At 38.3% G+C, this 21,503-nt stretch overlaps 1 long non-coding RNA gene across 2 annotated transcripts in view; it reads right to left on the bottom strand.

Moving 5' to 3' along the window:
- Positions 1-1,569: 1,569 nt before the first annotated feature.
- Positions 1,570-21,503, bottom strand: part of LOC146598792 (uncharacterized) — a 49,547-nt gene continuing 29,613 nt past the window's right edge. The window contains exons 2-3 of one of the 2 annotated variants that reach the window (XR_014895201.1): positions 5,334-5,442; positions 1,570-3,934 (exon numbers count right to left, since the gene is read on the bottom strand). This is a non-coding gene — a long non-coding RNA (uncharacterized LOC146598792). The remainder of the gene's footprint in view (positions 3,935-5,333; positions 5,443-21,503) is intronic. The other variant, XR_014895202.1, reaches the window with a different exon arrangement.

Here is a 21,503-nt window from a genome sequence, read left to right as displayed (position 1 = left end):
GTGTATAACAAACACCCTATCCACAAATGTAGAGACTATACTCATAGTTTGTGAGATCAGGCTGGATCTCCCGTCTAACTATTTCTACACGCATTTCATATCCTCTCTGCTGAGATTCTACACAGAAGTACCAGTTATTACAACTTCGGTGGAAACAACAGTCTATGAGCAATTAGTCTAAAACCCCATCAGTATATTTCATCTGTACAGCTAAGAAAAACACCCATCAGATCGTAACAACCAATTCATCACTACAGTCAGAAAGAATAAAGGAATTCTGAAGCTTTCTGTATCAGAAGTGTTCCAAGAAGGAGCATTTCTTTTTTCAACTTTCCTCCATTGAACATAATCAGAAATCCTCATTCATTAACAAAATTAATTTTGTATAACTTGGCACATCTGGAAAAAATGATTGCACCACATTTCATGCCAATAAAGTTTTTAAATTACAATCAAACTTTGGTTAATGTAATTATCCACCAAGTGCAGAGAAACATATCCAGCTCCTACTTAGGAACACGCAAGATATACACACATGAAAGCAATAAACAAAACAGGATTTGACAGGCATAATTTAAACAATATGCAGATTTTGACCTATGAAAAGTGCTGCAAAAGCTTTTTAAAATTCTCTTTTGTTAATCAATGAAATTCCAAACACAAAGCCTTGAATTGTAACTCACCGACGGCACAGATGGCACAAGAAGTGTCAAAATAAGCAACTCTCTATCACATTCCTTCAGAGAYTGATGACATTAGTCACATGATTTATCCGCTGCTGGGAGGATGTGGTAAGCTCTCTCCCAGGACTTCTGTCCTGGGGCGAATATGCAGCTCAGTGTTTGCCTCATGGCAAGCAGGTGTTTGAGCAACTTGTTAAGTTTTCCTTCACGAGTACTCTGTAAAAACAAAAAGGTTAGGCAAAGAAATGGTAAACACTGTGAAATAAAAGGAAGTTAATTATGCTAGGTGAAAGGCCACGAGTCTTGTTTAAGCACCTGCAAGAAGAGTCACAATTATGCTGACATTTATAAAACAGTCTCCTGGGAATTTATTGAAGATGTCAAAACTTTAGGCAGGCTGCCTTTCTTTTTCTCCCCTCTAAGCCATCTGTGGTTAATGTGTGGAGGGAGGATGATCTGACAAAGCATGAAACAACAAATTCCTCGTCTTTTAGCCTCTTACAACAAATATGAAAACAAAGATCAAAGCCATCATCTAGACTGGGCTGATTGTTTGGTTTTCTAAAGAACAGCCCAAAGCCAGCATAAGAAAATATTCAGCGTTCTAAACAATCAGTATCAACAAAGCATAAACAAGAGCATGTTTATCTCATACCTACCACAGAATCGTCTTGGGTTCTTTTCCTGTTTAAACCTTTAGCCAGCTGGACATTCAATTTATTGAAAGCATGTTTTCATTTACTAAGAACATGAGATTATTCCCAAAGATTGGAAATTTATTTTGAAGCAAATACCATGGAGAGAACACATACTGAAATGTATATGAAATGAGGCAAATGGAAGAACAAATATGCACTCCCATAACACATCATGCATTTGAGAGATAGAGAGAGAGAGAGAGAGGGAGACAGACAGAAGCCAGTTTTGGGGGGTTTTCTGACCAGAAACTATTTTTATTACAGCATAGATATATGCACACTGATGTAAAGTCTTATGTATATTTAATCTTAAATATGAGGCATGTGCATTAAAGCTACTGCTTAAGAATTAGGCTTTCATAAAATTTAAATCTTATTACTTTTTTGCTTTTAGTGCACAGCCAGTATTTCCCATAATTCTGTACAAATTAGCATCTCATATGACCACAGGTATTTCTATCCTACTCCCCTAAGACAGAGAATCACAGGACAGCTAAGGTTGGAAGGGCGAGCCCCTGGAGATTGTCTAGTCCAACTCCCTGCTCTGTCCAGACAGCTTTCGAGTATCTCCAAGGATGGAGACTCCACAACTTTTCTGGACAACCTGTCCCAGTGCTCTGTCATCCTCAGAGTAAGAAAAAAAAAAAAGCTTTTCCTTATCTTCAAATGGAGCTTCCTGAGTTTCAGTTTGTGTCTGCTGCCTCTCCTTCTATCACTGGGCACCCCTGAGAAGAGTCCAGCTCCATTCTCTCTACATTTACATGCTTCCCCCCCATCAGATGTTTGTTTATACACAGTGACAATATCCCCTTGAGCCTTCTCTCCTCCAAACAGTTCCAGCTCTCAGTCTCTCCTTGTACGAGAGATGCTCCAGTCCTTTGATCATTTCTGCGGCMTCTTTGCTGGACTTGCTCCAGWATGTCCGTGTCTCTCTCATACTGAGAAATCCAGAACTGGACCCAGCACTCCAGATGTGTTTCACCAGGGCTKGGCAAAGAGAAGGAACAGTTTCCTTGACTGGCTGGCAACCCTCTTCCTAATAATGCGCCCCAAGATACTTTTGGCCTTCTTGGCCACAAAGGCACATTGCTGGCTCAGAGTCAACTTGCCCACCATGACTCCCAGGCCCTCCTCTGCAGAGTTGCTCTCCAGCAGGTCAGCCCCCAGCCTGAACTGATGCATGGGATTCCTCCCTAGGTGCAGGACCCTGCACTTGCCTGTGTTGAACTTCATGAGGTTCTTCTCCACTCAACTCTCCAGCCTGTCCAGGTCTCCCTGAAATGCAGCACAGCCTTCTGGTGTATCAGCCGCTTCTCCCTGCTTGATATCATCAGCAAACTTGCTGAGGAGGCACTCTGTCCCCTCATCCAGGTCACTGATGAATAAGTTGAACAAGACTGGACCCAGTACTGACCCTTGGGGGACACCACTAACTACAGGCCTCCAATCAGACTGTGCTGCTGATCACAGCCCTCTGAGCTCTGCCTTTCAGCCAGTTCTCAATCCACCTCACTGTCCACTGATCTAACCTGCACTTCCTGAGCTCACCTATGAGGATGTTATGAGAGAGAGTGTCAAAAGCCTTGCTGAAGTCAAGGTACACAACGTCCACTGCTCTCATTTACCCAGCCAGTCATTCCATCATAGAAGGCTATCAGACTGGTTAAGCAGGATTTCCCCTTGGTGAATCCATGCTGGCTACTCCTGATCACCTTCTTTTCCTCCATATGTCTGGAGATGACATCCAGGATGAGCTGTTCCATCACCTTTCCAGGGGTGGAGGTGAGGCTGACTGGCCTGTAGTTTCCTGGTTCCTCCTTCTTGCCCTTTTTGAAGACTGGARTGACACTGGCTTTCTTCCAGTCCTCAGGCACCTMTCCATGTTCTCCATGTCCTTTCAAAGATGATGGAGAGTGGCTTAACAGTAACATCCACCAGCTCCCTCAGCACTCATGGGTGCATCCCATTAGGCCCTATGGATTTGTGGGTGCCAAGTTTGCGTAAATGATCTCTAACCCAATCCTCCTTGACCAGGGGAAAGTCCTCCTCTCCCCAGACTTTCTCTATGGTCTCCAGGGTCTGGGATTCCTGAGGACTGACCTTTGCATTAAAGACTGAAGCAAAGGTGGCATTCAGTAACTCTGCCTTCTCTGCATCCTTCGTCACCAGGGCCCCTGACCCATTCAGCAGTTGGCCCATATTTTCCCTAGTCTTCCCTTTGCTAACAATGCATTTGAAGAAGCCCTTCTTGTTGTCCTTGACATCCCTTGCCAGATTTAATTCCACATGGGCCTTAGCCTTCTTTGTCGCATCCCGGTATACTCTGACAGCATTCCCATCTTCCTCCAAAGTGGCCTGTCCCTTCTTCCACGTTCTGTGTACCTCCTTCTTCTGTTTGAGTTTTGCCAGGAGCTGCTCGCTCATCCATGCAGGTCCCCTGCCCCCTTTGCTTGACTTCTTACTCATAGGGATGCTCTGATCTTAAACTTGGAGGAAGTGATGCTTGACTATTAAACAGCTCTCTTAGACCATCCTTCCTTCTAGGGCCCTAACCTATAAAAAAGAAAAGACAGAAAGCAGCATTTACAAACAAAAAGTAATTTCTTCACTGAATTCTTTCCACATGTTTACAGGAAAGAATTGTTTCAGTCTTTCAATAACCCATGCATATACCCAATGTTTTAATCTTTCTGGATCCTGTTTCTCTGCAAATCTTCCAGTGATTTTGCTACATACAGCCTGATTTTGTACATCAATAAATTAAAAAATAATAAAAAGAATCCCACAGATCTCTTCCAGCAGACACGGAGGTTTAACTGCTAATTAATGCTTCATCAGCCCAGAAGCTCAGAACATAAGACAGAACTTACAGCCCTTTCCATCTTGGTCCCTTATTAGCTTGTTAGCTACATGTTCTTAGCATCAGGAAATGAAGTGGCTCTTTACACAGTTGGAGTAACCTTTCAACTTGTACAAGCCAGCAGCACAGCAAGAAAGCCACTGTCCTGCACCAGCTGAAATTCTTGCCTACTATTTATCACAGTTAAGATTTTTAAAGCAAGTATTCTGTCAGCTTTCTGATAATGCTCCAAACTGTTTTATATATACTCTTACTCCAAAAAAAATCCAGCATCTRTTACACAGCTGATTGTAGTTCTTCCTTTTTCCCCTACAGGGCTTTCAAAAAAAATAGTATAAGAATTGGTTTATAACCTTAGGACAATGCTTTTTTGCAGCTTAAAACCCACTTCATAAAATCAAAACAAAGTGAAAAATGATAATTTCAYTTCTGGAGTCCTGGCATAATGAGTATTGTAGCTCACATGTGTTAAAAGACTGGTTTCATTTCCTCAGGGAATAGGCTCCTCAGATTTGCTATTTCACACTAAACACATTTAATCAGTTAAAAAAAAAATCAGCAGTGACACAGTACGTCTGTTGTATTTTCTTAATCTACAACACTGGCTTATTTAAAGTTCCACAGAAAATAGATCAAGGAGGCCTGGGCAAAAAAAGGTCAGCAAAGGCTTTTCAAAAATTATCTCAAAAGTTCTGAAATTTTTCAGAAAGAGGAAGCTTATTTTCTTATTCTACAGAAAAAATATTACATGCCACAAGAGCACAAGAACTTTGTTCATTATGCTAATAATAGCATAGCAAAGTAACTAAAATCATAGCTTAAATTGCCAATGTTAAAGAATTCAATTCTTCAGCAACAGTAAATTTTTATGGTAAACAACATTTTGATGCATTTACCGTAACAGTGTACATTTTGGCACAATGGAGAGCAGCCATTACATTCTTAAAGTCTCACTTGGGAAACTGCGCTTGGAAAATCTGCCAACCAACTTGATAAAGTTTGTTTCGGCATTTGCTGACTCATATTTTTTAAACACTAGAATTTTTGAAAACAAATATTTTTCTATAAAATTCTTCTATTTTTGGTACTTACGGTTAACCAGTTCCTCAAGTCTTTTTCAAACATGTCTTTGTTCAAGAACTGGGAATGAGAGGAAGGTGAGATTGTATTAAGAGCTTGAGTTTCTTCCTTGCTAGTGAGTCTGTGCAAAAGAGAAAGCAAGATTATAAACCAAATATGTGGCATATTGAAAGCACAGGGAGTAATAAACAGAAGTTCTATGCTGCTACATGCTAAATACCGAAAGCATCCTCCCCACAAAATAATCACTTCCTATTACCCAACAGGTAGGAAAATATTAGACAAATCAAGCTTACTTTTACTAATACTATAGCAGAATTTGCAAGAGGCTTCCCAACCAGTATCAATTACTGCTAGTTCAATTACTTATTTTCCCTAACCCAGCTGATGCTATCTACTGTAGTTTGAAACAAAACAAGAAAAAAAAGTAAAAGACAAATGAAGTATAACCAAATGAACTATCTACTGTACTCAAAGACAAGTAACTCCTGAAGCTAAGGTTTACTGTTGCTCTTATGAGACTAATATAATCTTTTTTTAAGAATAAAAGTTACTCAGTTAAGAAAATAATTATAAAAAGGATGGATATACAACTTCTGGATGAAAGGCATATTGGAAGTGAACTATAACTGTGAGAAACGGAACAAAAATGCTATCAAAAAATCTATTCACATAAAATCTTAGTTTTTATTTTCATAGCATTAGAGAATTTTAGCTGCATTCCACTTGCATAAAAGAACTACCAGGACCAAACTGGTATATCAGAGTAACAGGGTGCAAAGCAGTCTCAACATCAACAGTCTTAACTGTCAGCCACATTCACTCCTTTATACACATAGCTTTCTGAGAAGAAATATATTGATGTCTATAAAACAATGATATGTAAGTTAAAGCCTTAGATGTACGGACCAAGATGAAGGGCAGAGTTCATTAATAGTTAGAGCTCAGCAAATTGCCCACCACAATTCTCCATGTTTTCAGGATATGACCTTTTCTAGTATTAATTAAAATTTTAAATACCCTAGAAATGCAAATACATGTTTGTCATCACCTTTAACGTGGTGCATTACAAGAAATCATCTAAGCATAATGAATTTTGATATTAATAGTTCAATTGCAAAGCTTGCTACCTGTATGTTAATATGCAATGCAAAATCTTCTCAGCAGGCGCTCTATCTGATGAAGTGATTTTCATGAATAATTCACTGGGAAAAGCGCTCTGACTGAGAAACAATTTGCAATAATGTTTTTCAAGTGAGATCAGTGAAAATCAGAAGCTGTCATTGGCAATTTGTTTCACTTTACATTCAAAAGGTCATACCCTTGACACACAAAGGAAGCTGGAAATGCCCTTCTCCTCTTTTACATATCATCATCACATTTTCTGCACTCTCTTTTTATGCTGCCTATTCTGACACCTAGAGAGTGTCATTTATTCCAGGAGTTAATGAAAGCAGAGGCTTTGTAAATTAGTTTTGGGGGGTTTGTTTGTTTGCTTTTGTTTACTTAAGATCCGAATACATCCATCAATCACCTCTGCATTATACAATAGGGAAGATAACAGAGTACCATAATTAGAGAGAGATGCATTTCCATAGTATACTTCAAGTATCTAAACAGGCAAGCTGTATTATTTGAGGCCACAAAACAATTAATGATATTAGAAAATACATTTATGCTAGACTTCAAAGTACACACAAAATGGGATAATTCACTACACATATTTGCTAACTACTTGAACACTACTAATTAAGTACCTATACGCTTTCATGATTTAGAGCGCTAACATTTTATGATTTCACAGGTCTAAGAACTTCCATTTTCATTAAAAGGTGTTTAAGTTAAATAGCTGTTGATATTTTGAAATACCCAAAAGAATCAGAAGAAAGTATATATTCCAGTTATGTATATATACAGGACCAAAAGGCTCTTCAAATCCAGTTCCATATCCTCACACCACATAAACTAATAAGCTCATTAAGCATTACCCTAAGTCTAGGTGTTTTTTCAGCTGCTTCTGCTGAAAGGCAGAAGTCTAAGTATCTAAGTCTAAGTATCTAAGTCTCCCCTCTGCTAACTTCTGAAACTTTTTTCTAACTTGCAGCTTTTTAAATCTGTGGCCTGTTTATTCTTCATCTGTGTGTGCCAAGGATGTCTAAGGACACTGGGAGAAAACAGAGATATAGACAATTCCTTGATCAGCTTAGCAGGCCTCTCTAGAGTAGCTGCAGTTTCAGGTTTTCCTGAAAATGAGTTAGAAGAACTGTATTGCAGCATGCTGGCAGGGTCTTGCATTAATAGCATGTATTTTTCCTTTCTCTTCAATGGCACATTTCAGGATTTCATTCGTTTTTCCCATGTCTCCATCCTCCTGGTGGCATAGGTCATCCTATGATCTGCTAATACACCCAGGTTTTTCTCCATCGGTGTTTCCAGTGAGAGAGTTCAGAGTACAGAAAACCTGACTTTGTACTTCTTTAACTACCATATCAATGCTATTCCTCCGCTCTTTACCAGGATGTGTAGTTGCATGAAACTCATTTCTTCTTAATTAGGGGCATTACATTTGCTTTTCTTCTAATAACTGATGCTGCTCCACTACTTAACAGATTTGTAGAACAGAATTTTTGAGCATCAGAACACGTATTGCTTGTTTGAGATAGCTTTTGCAAAGGGAAGTCCTGTCTTATAAGCCTATGTGAAATAGACTTTCTGTGAACAAGTCCACCTCCATGGGACCAGCCCATAATATGCTTGTGAAAAACGTCTTAAAATCTGACTAGGCATCAAGGCTATTACAAGAGCAGGAGCTATAAGGTCACAGGACATGGATCCAGATCCCAGAAACTGAGATATCTTCTCTGTGAACTAAGTTTTTAAGATCATTCAGATCTGAAGCCACATATTATTTTCTGTGTATGAAGAGCCAGATTTTGTCAAGACAAGTGGATGCTTACCCACTGTGCGGAAGACTGGACAAGACAAACTGGATGGTGAGTGATCTTATCCAGAATATCCAGTATCATCATTTTCACTTAAGAGAAGTCTTCTGGTGAGGCCCATCTAGGAAAGTGTCAATGACTGTTAAACCTAGTTCCCAATCCTGTGTCTTCTACCTACCTTAAGCATGTTAGAACAGTTCTTCATATACGTGAAAACAAAACCTTAATAGAGCAACACTAGTGCAACTAGTTTTGTGTTTTCCTAGAAATCCCTCCCATATTCTTCTGCCTCCAGCAAAACATCTCACTTGTGTGTTGGCTTGCCTTCATCTCATCTGAACTTCTTGAATCTTACGCAGCTTAGGCCAACGGCAACATCTTCAATCCTCCTTGGAAAGAGCCATGCACACATCCACAGTGTAGTGTAAAAATAATGCATCCCTCCCTGCTGTTACTCTCTACAGATCAGTCTCAGAGTGAAACAAAGATTAAAGATCTGGAGTTTGGCTAGTACAGTTTTTATTTTTGTGTTGCAGTAACTGCTTATGCGTTGTGGTCAAGCTCTGCTATATGAGAAACAACAAGGGAACAAAGCTACAGTAGCAGCTGCAGGCATATTATACTAATCTTGGACCTCAGTTATGTTATTGATAGAGCAATGATCTCCCTGCCTTTCCAAATTATTTCCCAACAGAAATATGAAGCATGAAATATCAATAGAAGCCTTTATTATTTCAACATCTAGAAGACATTTTGAGAAAATCAGCAAAGATGCTCATCAGAAATGCAGTATAAACATTCAAATACTGTTTTCTCATTTTTGACTTTGAAATTCTAACCACACTGCTGATTTAAACTGTCTACATTCCCATTGCAAACATTAAGAGTATCACAGGTTGTTTGGCCAGATTTCCTTTCTGATATAAAACTGCAAGATTTCATATATCATTTGCCTAAGGAAAAGGATTAAAGCAACGGAAATACAAATCGTATGCACTTAAGATACAATTAATACAATCTAAGACGGTATCTACTGTACCAAATTTTGAAGAAAATGAAAACAAAAGAGCGATTGCTTAAAATTATTCCTCTGTCAGCAGAATAGCTACAGTTCACACTTGATGAGTGCTTTGAAATAGAGTGTAACRGAGAACTGGAGGAATGGTAATATGTAGTGATCTGTCACCAACAATTGGTTGCCAGTTGGCACAGTAATTTTCTACCTGCAATTATGTCATTTTTCAGTCATTTTTATGAGATCACAAAAAAAGGACAATCTAAACACTGTATTAATACTCATACTTTTCTCCAGAAATCTGCAGATCTGCTAAAGCTTTGAAGAACCTATTGAGAGCCTAAGTCAGGAATATCTATTAAAACAGACTTTTCTTAATTTCTTTCTACAAACCATTTGCAAATATGATTCCCCAAAATAAAAAAAACTCAATTGTGGGATGTGACTTACCTAAAATGCTTTTATTTCTAGACTAGAAGGCAACACCACCATTATTAGAATGCCGAGTGATGCAATATACTACGAATGCCAAAGATTACTTCAACAGGACACTTCCCATACCTGGACTTACCAGTTCTCCAATCAGATCTGTTCAGGAGTACAAAGACATTTAACTTGTACCAATTTTGTACACTCAGSACAGGATAAGATGAACTCGGAAATACTCCTTCAACCAACAGCTCGCTGAGCACAGAGGCTCCAAAATTCCCAGTACAATTCTACTGATATTTTACCTCAGTAAGATTATTAAAGAAAATAATCTTGAAAACCATTTACAAACATATTAAGGATAAGAAGGCGATTGAAAGTAGTTAGCATAGATTTATGACGGGGAAATCAAGCTTGATCAACCTGATAGCTTTCTACAATGAGGTAATATGCTCAGTGATGAGCAGATGAGAGAGATGTTTATCTTCACTTTAGTAAGGCTTCAGTGCTATCTCCCATAACATCCTCAGAAAAACTGATGAAGAATGAGATAGGTAGACAGACAGTGAGATGGATTAAGAACTGGCTGAACTGCCAGGCTCAAAGTGTTGTGATCATCAGCACAAAGTCTAGCTGGAAGCCAGTCAATAGTGGCTTCCCACAGGAATCAAAACTGGGGCCGGTACTGTTTAACATCATCACTGATGGCCTGAATAATGGGACAGAGCGTGCCCTCAGTAAGTTTGCTAATGACAAAATCGTGAGGAGTGTTTCATAGATCAGATGGTTGCGCTGCCATTCGGAGAGACATCCAAGGGCTGAAGAAATGTGCTGATAGGAACCTCATGAAGTTTAATAAAGGGAAAAAACAAATCTCATACCTGGGATGAATTATCCAATGCACCAGGATAGACTGGATGCTGACTGGCTGGAAAGTAACTGTAAAAAAGAAACTGGGGAATGTGTTGGACAAGTTGGACATGAGACAGCAATGCACTTACATGGCAAAGGCAGCCAGCAGCATCCTAGGCTTCCTAAGGAAGAGTGCTGCCAACAGGTTGAGGAAAGTGATCCTTCTCTCTGGCTCAGCACCAGTGAGACACATCTGGAGTGCTGAGTTCAGTTTTCATGAGASACACATATTGGAGCAAGTCCAGCCAAGGGCCACGAAGATCATTATCGGACAGGAGCATCCCTCATACAAGGAGAGGCTAAGAGAGCTGAGGTTGTTTAGCCAGGAGAAGAGAAGGCTCAGGAGGATCTTATCAATATGTATAAACATCTGATGGGTGGGATGGAAGAGTAAAGAAGATGGAGCCAGACTCTCCTCAGTGGTGCCCAGTGACAGGATGAGATGCCATGGGCACAAATTGAAATACAGAAAACTCCATTTATGCATAAGAAAAAAAAAACTTTACTTCTGAGGACAATCAAACACTGGAACAGGTTTGSCAACCTTGGAGATACTCAGAACCTGACTGTGTACAGTCCTGAGCAACCTGCTCAAAGTGATCCTGCTCTGAGCCAGGAATTGGACTAGATGATCTCCAGGGGCCCTTCCAAACTCAGCTATTCTCCGATTCAGTGTCTCTCCCTGCACTTAAATGGAGCTATTGAGAGCACAGGAGTGATTTGGCAAGGAGAATATTGTTGTTGTTGCTGTTAAAAAAAAAAAAAAAAAAAAAAGTGGGAAAAAAAAATCCTGGTCTCTTTTCAACTCTATTTATGCTCTATGGATAGTGTGCACCTGCATTTCATTACACTGCACTGCAAAAAAAACACCCTAACACTAAATCATTTCATATTCCTAATGTAACAACACACAATTACTTATAACAAGCACATGATACCAGGAAATAATAAGAGAATTTAGTGTATTTAAGTTAACAAATAATTTCCATACCGTAGGTGGGACTGTCAGTACAATCTTAAGGTTAGGTTCTCAGTTGCTTGTATATTTGCCAAACTTTAATCACTTGGGCTTAGGTTTTTCATGCTGCTTGCATGCCTCAGGCAAAATAAAATATAACATACTTTTCAGCCAAGATTGTTCAGCTGTCTGCAAAATCAGGTCAGAGAAAATACGTCCCCCAGAAGTACAGAATTCAAATTTGGCAAGAAATGTCCTTTTTTTTTACGGATTTTCTTTTTTTATCTCAGCAAAAAAACTACATGGACTCAAGTAAAAGACAACTGCTCAGTTTCAGGTTAAAATATCTGTGATGTTATCCTTGTTTCCCAACTCCTGGTGCTGTTCATAGGCGGGGGTTTTCATCATTCTCAGTTACTGACTCTGTGTGAGCTCAGGGCTAAGGGGTTGAACAGAACTGTTTATGTAACTGTAGTGCACGGCTACATGGGGCCAAATGGAGATACATGCCCAATCTCCCCTGCAAATGCCCAGAAAGCATCACATTTTCCTGCTCCTAACAAATGAATAGAAATTCATTCAAGGGAAATCAGAGCAGCAAATCGAAACAAAGACATCAATCAGTGAGTTCAGAGAATAACAAAAGAGGATGAAAAAAGACACTATGAGAGGGGCAGAAAAGACCACAGATAGCAGGAAGTATGGAACAGTCCTGCCAGAGAAACCAGAATTTTTAACCTGTAACAGACTTGACAAAGTATTTGAAAACAGCATTGAATATAATAGAATCATCATGAGCAATGTGGAAAAGCTGAGTAAAGCATAATGATTCTTTAGTTTTCCTAAACACAGGTGTTAAATGAAATATCATGTAGAATATTGGAAACTTAAACATACGTATATCATGAAGTTAATGGATGACAGGTCTTTTGGGGAAGACTGCACACAGTGGATGAAATCTTTCAGTTCAAGAAGTCCCTGATAGCTTTCTGGAATCCAGGGTGAGTGTTTCACAGGAAGGATCACTTTATCACGTCTGTTTCTTATATTCTTTCCTTAAGCCTCCCCCAGAGTTCACTACCAGGGACAAGAGGCTGAATTCACCAACCTCACGTGCTTCTCACTAGAAGGGAGGAGCTCACTATAAGCAGTAAATAGGGCAAGGGCTGGGACCAACTGCAGCAAGTATGGAAAGTCTGAAAGGGAAACCATACACACAGAAGAATGTGGGCAACTGCTGGAGGAGATGGGCAATCAAAGATAGCAGTGGTTTGCAGATATGATTAGGTTATTATGGGCAAACCTGTAAGAGCTGAAGAAAGAGCCACACACGAAGAGTACAACTGAGAAGAAAATTGGATTCCCGTAAGGGGCAAGAGAGGGGGAGGGAGGAAGACATCTGGTAAGAAATCAAGTGAAATCATGGCTTGCTATGCCAAAAGCAAAAACACTGAGACAAGCTAGGACTGAGAAGCAGCAACAACTACATGGGCCAATGCAGCCAAACTCTTGGAAAAAAACCAAGGTGGTGAGTGCCCCATTGAACACATTTCTGTCCTCTAGAAATGAGCTGAAAATTCAAAAGAAACCTGCTGGACAAAATACCATCTATTTCTGTTAATTGCTAATATTAAAAATGACAATATTTTTCATCAACCCAATGGCAGAAACCTGCTGGACTGATAAAAATACTTGCTTATGCTAAACCTCAGTAATTCGCTTAAATGTTTTAACAAGATAGATCTCACTGCAGTAGTAGAGCAGGTGCATATTAACTGACTGAGGGACAGGAAAGAGGGATGCTTTAGCAGTATCCTCCTGGTTAAGGACGTGCTTTGTCTAAGAAGGATAGATGTAACGTCAACTCAGTATTAATTCCCAGACCATTTTAAGCCTATTCAGCTGAGACCTCATAATATGGCAATATAGTAAGTTGTCAATACAGATTTAAAAAAGGTGGAGCAACAGTATCTTCAAACTCACAACTGTATGTATTCCACTGTAGACAGCAAACTGTTTGCCAGTAATTTAATTTGCATAGGTGGGTCTGATGGAGCAGTCAGTTTACCGGAATACTACTCTTGTAAACATGGTAGTGCCTTCTTTTCTTAGCTCTCTGCCTACCAAACTCTTTGTACCAGCTGTGCATGCTGTCTCCTTGTTCAGCAGAATAGCTGAATGATACTGGCTTATCTTATATAAGGATGGTGTGCTTGTTTGTTCTGAATGCAAATTATGGTAGACAATTCATGGAAAACTTTAATCTGAAAGTTGAGTTTTTCATTAACATCTTAAAGACAAAAAATAAAAGTGAAAACTTACATAGCAGATGCTATGATTAATCTAAACATAGCTTTTCATTTCTAGCCAGTTTCTTTCTACTTGGAAGGGGAAGGAAGGAAAGATTAAAGCAAAAAAATCATAAAAGTGGATGGAAGATAAATTAGCATAGTTGAAGGTATGTTCGTGCCAACAGACTTTGAGATGCATCTATTTCCTGATCAGTTTGCTTCAGAAAAACAAACCAAAAATAAGTTTAAAGCTTTAAAGAGTGTGTGTGTGTGTGTGTGTGTGTGTGTGTGTGAGAGAGAGAGAGAGAGAGAGAGAGAGAGAGAGAGAAATTAGAGGCAAAAACAATAATACAATACTAAATACATATACAAACTTTTTTTATGAAAAGTGATTGACACTGAACATTTTTGTAGCAAATGTGATTGATTGCCAATGATTCTGCTACATTTATTACAAGCAATTAAATATTACGCCAAGTTCTCAAGGCACATAGCCTTATTAAGGATGATGGCAACACTGCAATTTTAACACTCGAATACTTGCACCTGACCCCTCAATTAACCTACTGCCCATAGTCTACATTAAAAAAACCTGACATATGAACACTATATGCATCTGTACATTTCTTAATATGCAGCAAATTAGTTCTGAATGGGCAGTTTTAAAGTAGGACACACGGCACATTTGTGTCTCTTGGTGAGAAATCAATTTCTCTCATAGGCACAGCTGAGCTGCAAAATTCACAATTAACAAACATGACCTGCTTTATGCCCATACAGATAAAGAAAACAAGCTGAATTGTTTGCAATTTTTATCTTTACCTAGAAACCTTAAACRAATATTTTTAGAATAAAGTAAGTTTAATTCCTGCATATTTCCAGATAAAATTATAATTAATTTTCTTGTTTTTAAGACTCTGCTTTAGACAAGTGTGTTAGGACACCTGAAAAAAGTACACATGTTCAATAGTAAAGACTAGTCATCTTAGTCTAGTCAAAGCTTTTCTCAAAATTACTGAATATCCCGATCTGCAGAAGCTCTGAGTACAAAAAGATACTGTACTGCTTTGTATATTCTAGTACACCACAATAACTTTACTTCTACTGCAACAACCAAAACTCCAAATATAACTCCATATGTTAGGAAGAGCTTTCTGAAATCAATTCTAATGGCTTTGAACATAACTGTAATCAGATTTTGTTAAAAACTTTTGTTATGTGCTGTGCACACTGTGGTAACAGGGCATGTGTAATTGAACATTATATAATAAAGCAAAATGGATCTTTGTGCTTGGCACTGGGCTTGATGCCTTGCTTTTATCAAAGTAGCTCCAAAGAGGAGCCAGGTCTTTTTTGTAGTCATTTTTCAACAGTCTACCCACAATGTTAACACCTTGGCAGTTCACAACGAATAGTACAGGCCTGCCCCTCCTTCCCCTTCACCCCCCCCCCCCCCCCCAAAAAAAGTTAAGTAATAAGGCCTTTTTTTCCTGCTTTCTGCCTCCCTTGAAAGGTATCTACATACATTTTGCCTATATGTGGAAAGGCAACAGGTCATCCAACTTCAAGGAGCATTTGGTACGGGCCAAGAACAGGCAAAGTTACGTTTACTAAGCCTATGCCCGATTTCCCACCTGACTTACCACATTCAATCCACTATGAGATATGTGAGAATCAAGCACTCATCACACAAAAGATGACCATGAAGAAACGGACAATTGTACAAATTAGAAAGTACACAGCTAGCAAAAAGCAGTGAAACAACCCTGAGGAGGGAAGCATACTTGTGCCTGTATTATCCAACACCTGTAGAAACACATGACCAATCCACTTCACATAGGCACTTTTATCTGTAAGGATCATTTCTGCATTATTGTTCACACCAACAAATTTCATGCAAACAGTTCATCACAGCACTCATCAAGCTCTCATTTCATATTAACTGAACTAAACATCAGTTAATCTCATTCCTCTCCAGAATCACAAAGCTAGAAACAACTCAGTATAATTTTGAATGAAAGTTCTACCTGTTCCACCAATTGCTGGAACCAGTTATCAAGTGACACTCGATCACATACACTTTCCTTTAGAGAACATCAGGAGACAAAGCCTAAGATTAGCGCAAGGAAGTGCATAAATTTAAAATTAGCAGCTGAATATATACATCTCACATAAGAAAGATAAGCACGTACAAAGAAGCAATACACTGTGTTGAATGAAAGTTCTTGATGTATTACTAAATGATTGTAGGTAAATGAACCTCTACTTAACATAAACCTGTACTTGCTTGTCAGGATTCCCCTATCAGACATCAGCAGAGCAATTGCAATTAGAAGAGGATACACACATCTACTACAAGGATGCATCATAACAGTTCAAGACGTAGCCAAACTAGAGATATTTTAATTACTTCTAAACAAAAGTTGGTAAGATAAAATCTTAGGCATAAGCGAGACTATTCTCATTATACAGGCACATGTGGAAGTGAGGAAACAGATGAAAAATAACTGGTTTGTGCACTCTTGAACAGGCTTATGAACACAGAAGACTTAAGGCTACAGATCAGGCTATAAGCTGGGTTCAGTTTTGGAAATAAGTGTAGTTATGGTGGAAGGCCACAAGAAGATGGTCTCATGTATTATTTCAGTTCTCAAAGCCATGCCATTCCTGTATGAAGCCTTAGCTCAGTACATCTCCTAATTTTATACTGAGATTTTTTAAAAAATGTTTTTTCTGATTTCATGCCAAAGTCATTAATGAAAATGTAATGAGCTGAGCCCAAGACCAGCCTCTTAATAACAAAGGGTACTAAAAAATATCCTCTAACTTGATGTTTCTGCTTCATTTGTCCTTTGCTAACTTCCTATTTGCTTTTTTTTTTTTCAGTCAACCAGTCATTATTATACTAAAAGAGTTTTTCCCATTAAAGGATTAATCTCCGTTGTGGCACTGTATTGCCTGCATTTCTCTAAAACTGATGCAGCAGTTCTAAACACACCTTCTCTGTTTAGAAATATGGATTTTAAACAACAAAGGTTAAATATTGTTTGTTTTAAGGTGGATAATGCGTATTATTTCAAATTCTACTTAAACAATTGGACACAGATGTTTCTTTTCAAAGATTTTGGAAATTCACAAAACAAGCAAAAAAGCTTCCATACTATTGAATTCAGATGAATAAACCTCCAAATAATTACCCCTTCTACTCTTGTATCTATAATCAGGTACAAGCATTTACTATTCCGTAGTCATATGATACTACTTCTCACTTCAATGCAAGGATCCATTAGGTTTTTAATAAATCTCTCAAGTGTCAATTCCTTGAGAACGCTGGAACAGAATGCCAATTACAGCACATTACTGTTTCAAGTTTTAGTGCTTTGGTTACTTCTCTTTCAAAACTATCATTATCCCCCTTCCTGGAAGCTGAGGCAAAGTATTTCACTCCCAAACCAACCTAGATTATGTTCAATCTCCATTTCATCCTCACTACAGGCAGCCCATCTTTTTCCTTACTCTTTTAAACTAAGTGGCTGAAAAATACTTTGCTCTTTGCTTTCATTCCTAACACACTACATTTGGCAATTAGCACTTCAYCCCTAAATTTGAATTCTTTGATTGGTGACTGATTGCCTCTTTCCCATGCCTGCATTTAGGAATATTCTTTTGGACATCAGTATTCTTCTCGTGCATTTGGATTCATTTCAAATTACATTGCTTCAAAAAATATTCCATCTGGAATTTTAAGTCTCCCTTTCATTTGATTATCTGGGCTCTACAGTGTAGCTGTCTTCATAAATCCTTAATTTCTCAGTGTTTGCCCTTTTGAAATTAAGAACATTAAACATGTATTACTGCTTATCAATCCAAGTCAAATCAAATCAACGCAGGCCTACAGGACCTAAAGTATTCTGCTTTTCCATGCTACTCCCTAAAATCAAGTTAGTATCAAGTTAGTATAATTGAAAAAAATTAATTTATGAAGATATTGATTAAATGTTAATCAGTATTTAAGTTCTAACATGATTATTGGCAATTTTTCCTCATATCTGGAAATAGAGGGAATAGCGTTACTCTCTCTAACATTGTGAGATCTGGCAAATCTTGTCCAAGAGATTTGCAGTTTCCAAAGACCACCCCATCAGAATCTCCTTACCATCTCTTCCCAGACTCAGTATACTGAATCCAGGGTACCACATTATGACCATACACTTTTATTTTCATTTTCCTCAAAAAAATCATTCTTCGTATCTGTCATTATTTCTGTTTGTTAACCTGTACAGGGAGCATTCAGGCTCCCCTGTCTTTTTACAAGACCTCCTGTATTACCGCACAAATACTTCAGTAGTGCCCTGCTGACCACAACTGAGTAACAATAGCATCCGTTCTTCAGTTAAAATACTTATCTATCACTATTATAAATACTTGTAACTGCCCTTTCCCTTCCTGTTTCCCCATTACCCCTTCTTACTGCATCACTTGCCATTTGCTGCTTTCTCATACTGTTCTATTCTTATGTACTCAACTTAGATTAAAAGATGTCATGACTTCTTCCAAAGCTTCATTTCTGACTTCTTAGTTTACTGTCCTCACACCAGGCGATGGGGAATCTAACCTCTGAAAAGGCTTTTTCCAGTAAAGGCTTCCCTTAGTCAAACATCTTAAAAATCTTCCTCCTAACATGCATTCCTGTGCCCTTTGCCTGTCTTAATTTGCCATGTTTTCCCCATCTTTTATTTTTTAAAAAGGGGACTGAAACAATTCACTCATTTCACTCATATATCCCCTGAACCCTTACCACCAGAAGTATCTTTCCTAATTTTGTGCAATTAACCCTTAAAGCAGAAAATTGTCATTTATCCCAAGCGCCAGTGTCCATGAAAAATATATGTATGGATAGTGATATATTGCTTGCTCAGCTGGGTCACCTAGAGCATGGTAGACAGGGTTGCATCTAGGCAGGCCTTGAAGATCTCCAGAGAAGGAGACTCCACAACCTCTCCGGGCAACCTGGGCCAGKGCTCTGTCACTCTCGCAGGGAAGAAATTCCCCCTCACGGTCAGGCCRAACTTCCTGTGCTTCAATTTCTGCCCATTGCCTCTTGTCCTGTCACATGGGACAACTGAAAAGAGTTTGGCCCCATCCCCCTGACACCCTCCCTTCAGGTACTTGTACACATTGATCAGATCCCCCCTCAGTCTGCTCTTCCCCAGGCTGAAGAGGCCCAGCTCTCGCAGCCGTTCCTCACAGGGCAGGTGCTCCAGCCCTCTGATCACCTTTGTAGCCCTACGCTGGACTCTCTCCATGTCTCCACGTCTCTCTTGTACTGGGGAGCCCAGAACTGGACGCAGTACTCGAGATGAGACCTCACCAGGGCTGAGAACATCAACAATAATAATAGCAATAATGCATTCAAATATTATATACTATAATAAAAACAAATGTCTCAGTTAACACAAGGAAAGTCAACACAGGAGAGAAGACAGATGTGACCTCCATGCTTTTCAGTTTTACCTTTTTCTAATTAAGAAACATCTGTATCAACTTGGATGGTCTGAGTGCTACATTTAGTGCAATTCCCCTCCCCAAAATTTCATTTTTTTTCTAGTCCAGCTTTCAAGTTGTTTTCAGCAAAGCATTAAGGATAATACAATTTCATGAATTTAAAATTAGTCAAGGTGATCCTTATGACAATCTGTATTGTTCTAACATACAAATTGAAAAATGTCAATTTTATGAGTCTCATATTGAAGTACTTAATTACAGGATGAAGTCATACTGAAACCTGTCTAAAGCACTTAACGTTGCTTGAGGGTACAGGAGAATCACTTCATCTCTTTAAGTGGGTTATCAGAGTTCAAATAAGTGTTTAAAAGATATTTTTATGTAACATAAAATGCATTGTTTTATTAAACTATATTACAGTTCACAGTAAGAAAAAAATCTTGATCTTCATCCACTTCAGCACTGTTTCCTGGGAAACAGAATGTCACAATATGGCCACTATATGGAAGTTCATTATTTTATCAAGCACAGTAGCCACCCAGTGGCTACTCAGTACTCAGATTTTCACTGATACTCCCTTGAGTTCAGTACTTCTATAGTGGGAAATGAGGAACTAAAAACATCAGTATTTCTTCTTTTCCAGTAGGCTTAAACATTTTGAAAAAGACCAAAAGGTATGAATATAGGAACTTTTTTTTAATCATTATTGGAACTTTTTAGGTTCTAGTCTGGGTTGTTGCTTTCTATTTTTTTTCTCCTTTTTAAATTAAAAAAAATACTAGACAGAGACTAGCCCCAAGCTTGAGTCTCTCTAATACATTTTTGTGAAACATGCAGTCAGAGATTGTAAAAATAAATAGAAAAGCAGTTATAAACAAATCACTTTTATAAAGGATATAGTTGGAATAGGTACTTTTAAGGAAACTAGGATTACATACTGTATAAAAAGGTCTGTACTTAACAGTAGGAATGACAGTAAGAGAATGAATACCAGCAAAAAGGACTGTATTACCTACTGAATCATATATTTGCAGAGGGGAGAAAAACTGTTAGCTCCATGTAACAGAAGTTTAATAGTTACCATAGTTAATGTTCACCTCTGTAAGTATTCACTGAATTTACCCAAATCCCAAAGTCAAATAACATTGAATCTAAAGTAACTCAGTAAATTCTCATCTTTTCCCTAAATTATCTTCAGTATTTTAAGTCTGAAGTCATGACAGTATCTCCTTCAAATCCTCTGACTGATTTGGAGAGCTTACGATGCATGTTGACGACAGGATACGCTAACATTTTAATGCAGTTTTGGGAAATACCAAAATGTTTTCTATTCCATTTGTATTTTATTTTTAAAACTATGCTTTTAAGGGATTTTGTTTTTATTCTGGTTTATTTTGCTTTCAGCTACCTAGCAAATCAAAACAAGTGTGTTTTCCCACGATAAATCTGATGTTTAGACAGCTTATATGTGTTCTTTTCAACATGTTGGAATAGGAAACCATCAGACCAAGGTAAGCAACATAGAGATAACACACATTTACCATGCAGTAGATGTATCTGAGTAATTAAGTTATATTTTCATCATCTCATTGCCCACGTGCATACATTTTCCCCCTTGTAAACACAAAGGCGTTTTTTCATCTTTTAATGGGAGGCAAACCCATCCATAATTATCTTTCATTGCTATAAAGTAGAAAAAAAAGCATCAAATAATTTACTTGGCAGCTTACTATATGATCCGAATCTAAATCCAAATAGATGAGGAAGGAATGAGATTACCTTAGATTTGGGCAGTATGATAAATCCCACCTAACTCCTGATCTGGCTTTTGGATTTATTTTTATTATCAATCTACAAGTGAGAGAGAATCCAGACCAACTCTCCAAACTCAGATCTAACTGGTAGTGTTGGCAGAAACTAGTTTCTCATAAATCACTTCTAAGAAAACAATGACTATAACTTCCTAAAAATTACAGGAGTGCATTACAGATGTACGTACACTTGGAGATTATTTTAAGATACAAACCTTTTGCCCTAGTTGTTCAGTGTGTTGGGGACTACTCTCCTTTTTTAAAAATCTAGGGAGTTCCCATCCCCCCCATGATGTATTAAAGGATGTTAAAATCATCA

Source organism: Rhea americana, unplaced genomic scaffold (assembly GCF_003343005.1).
Source record: "Rhea americana isolate MKP2758 unplaced genomic scaffold, rheAme1 scaffold_153, whole genome shotgun sequence".
NCBI classification, from domain to species: domain Eukaryota; kingdom Metazoa; phylum Chordata; class Aves; order Rheiformes; family Rheidae; genus Rhea; species Rhea americana.
This window is presented reverse-complemented; position numbering and strand designations above follow the sequence as displayed.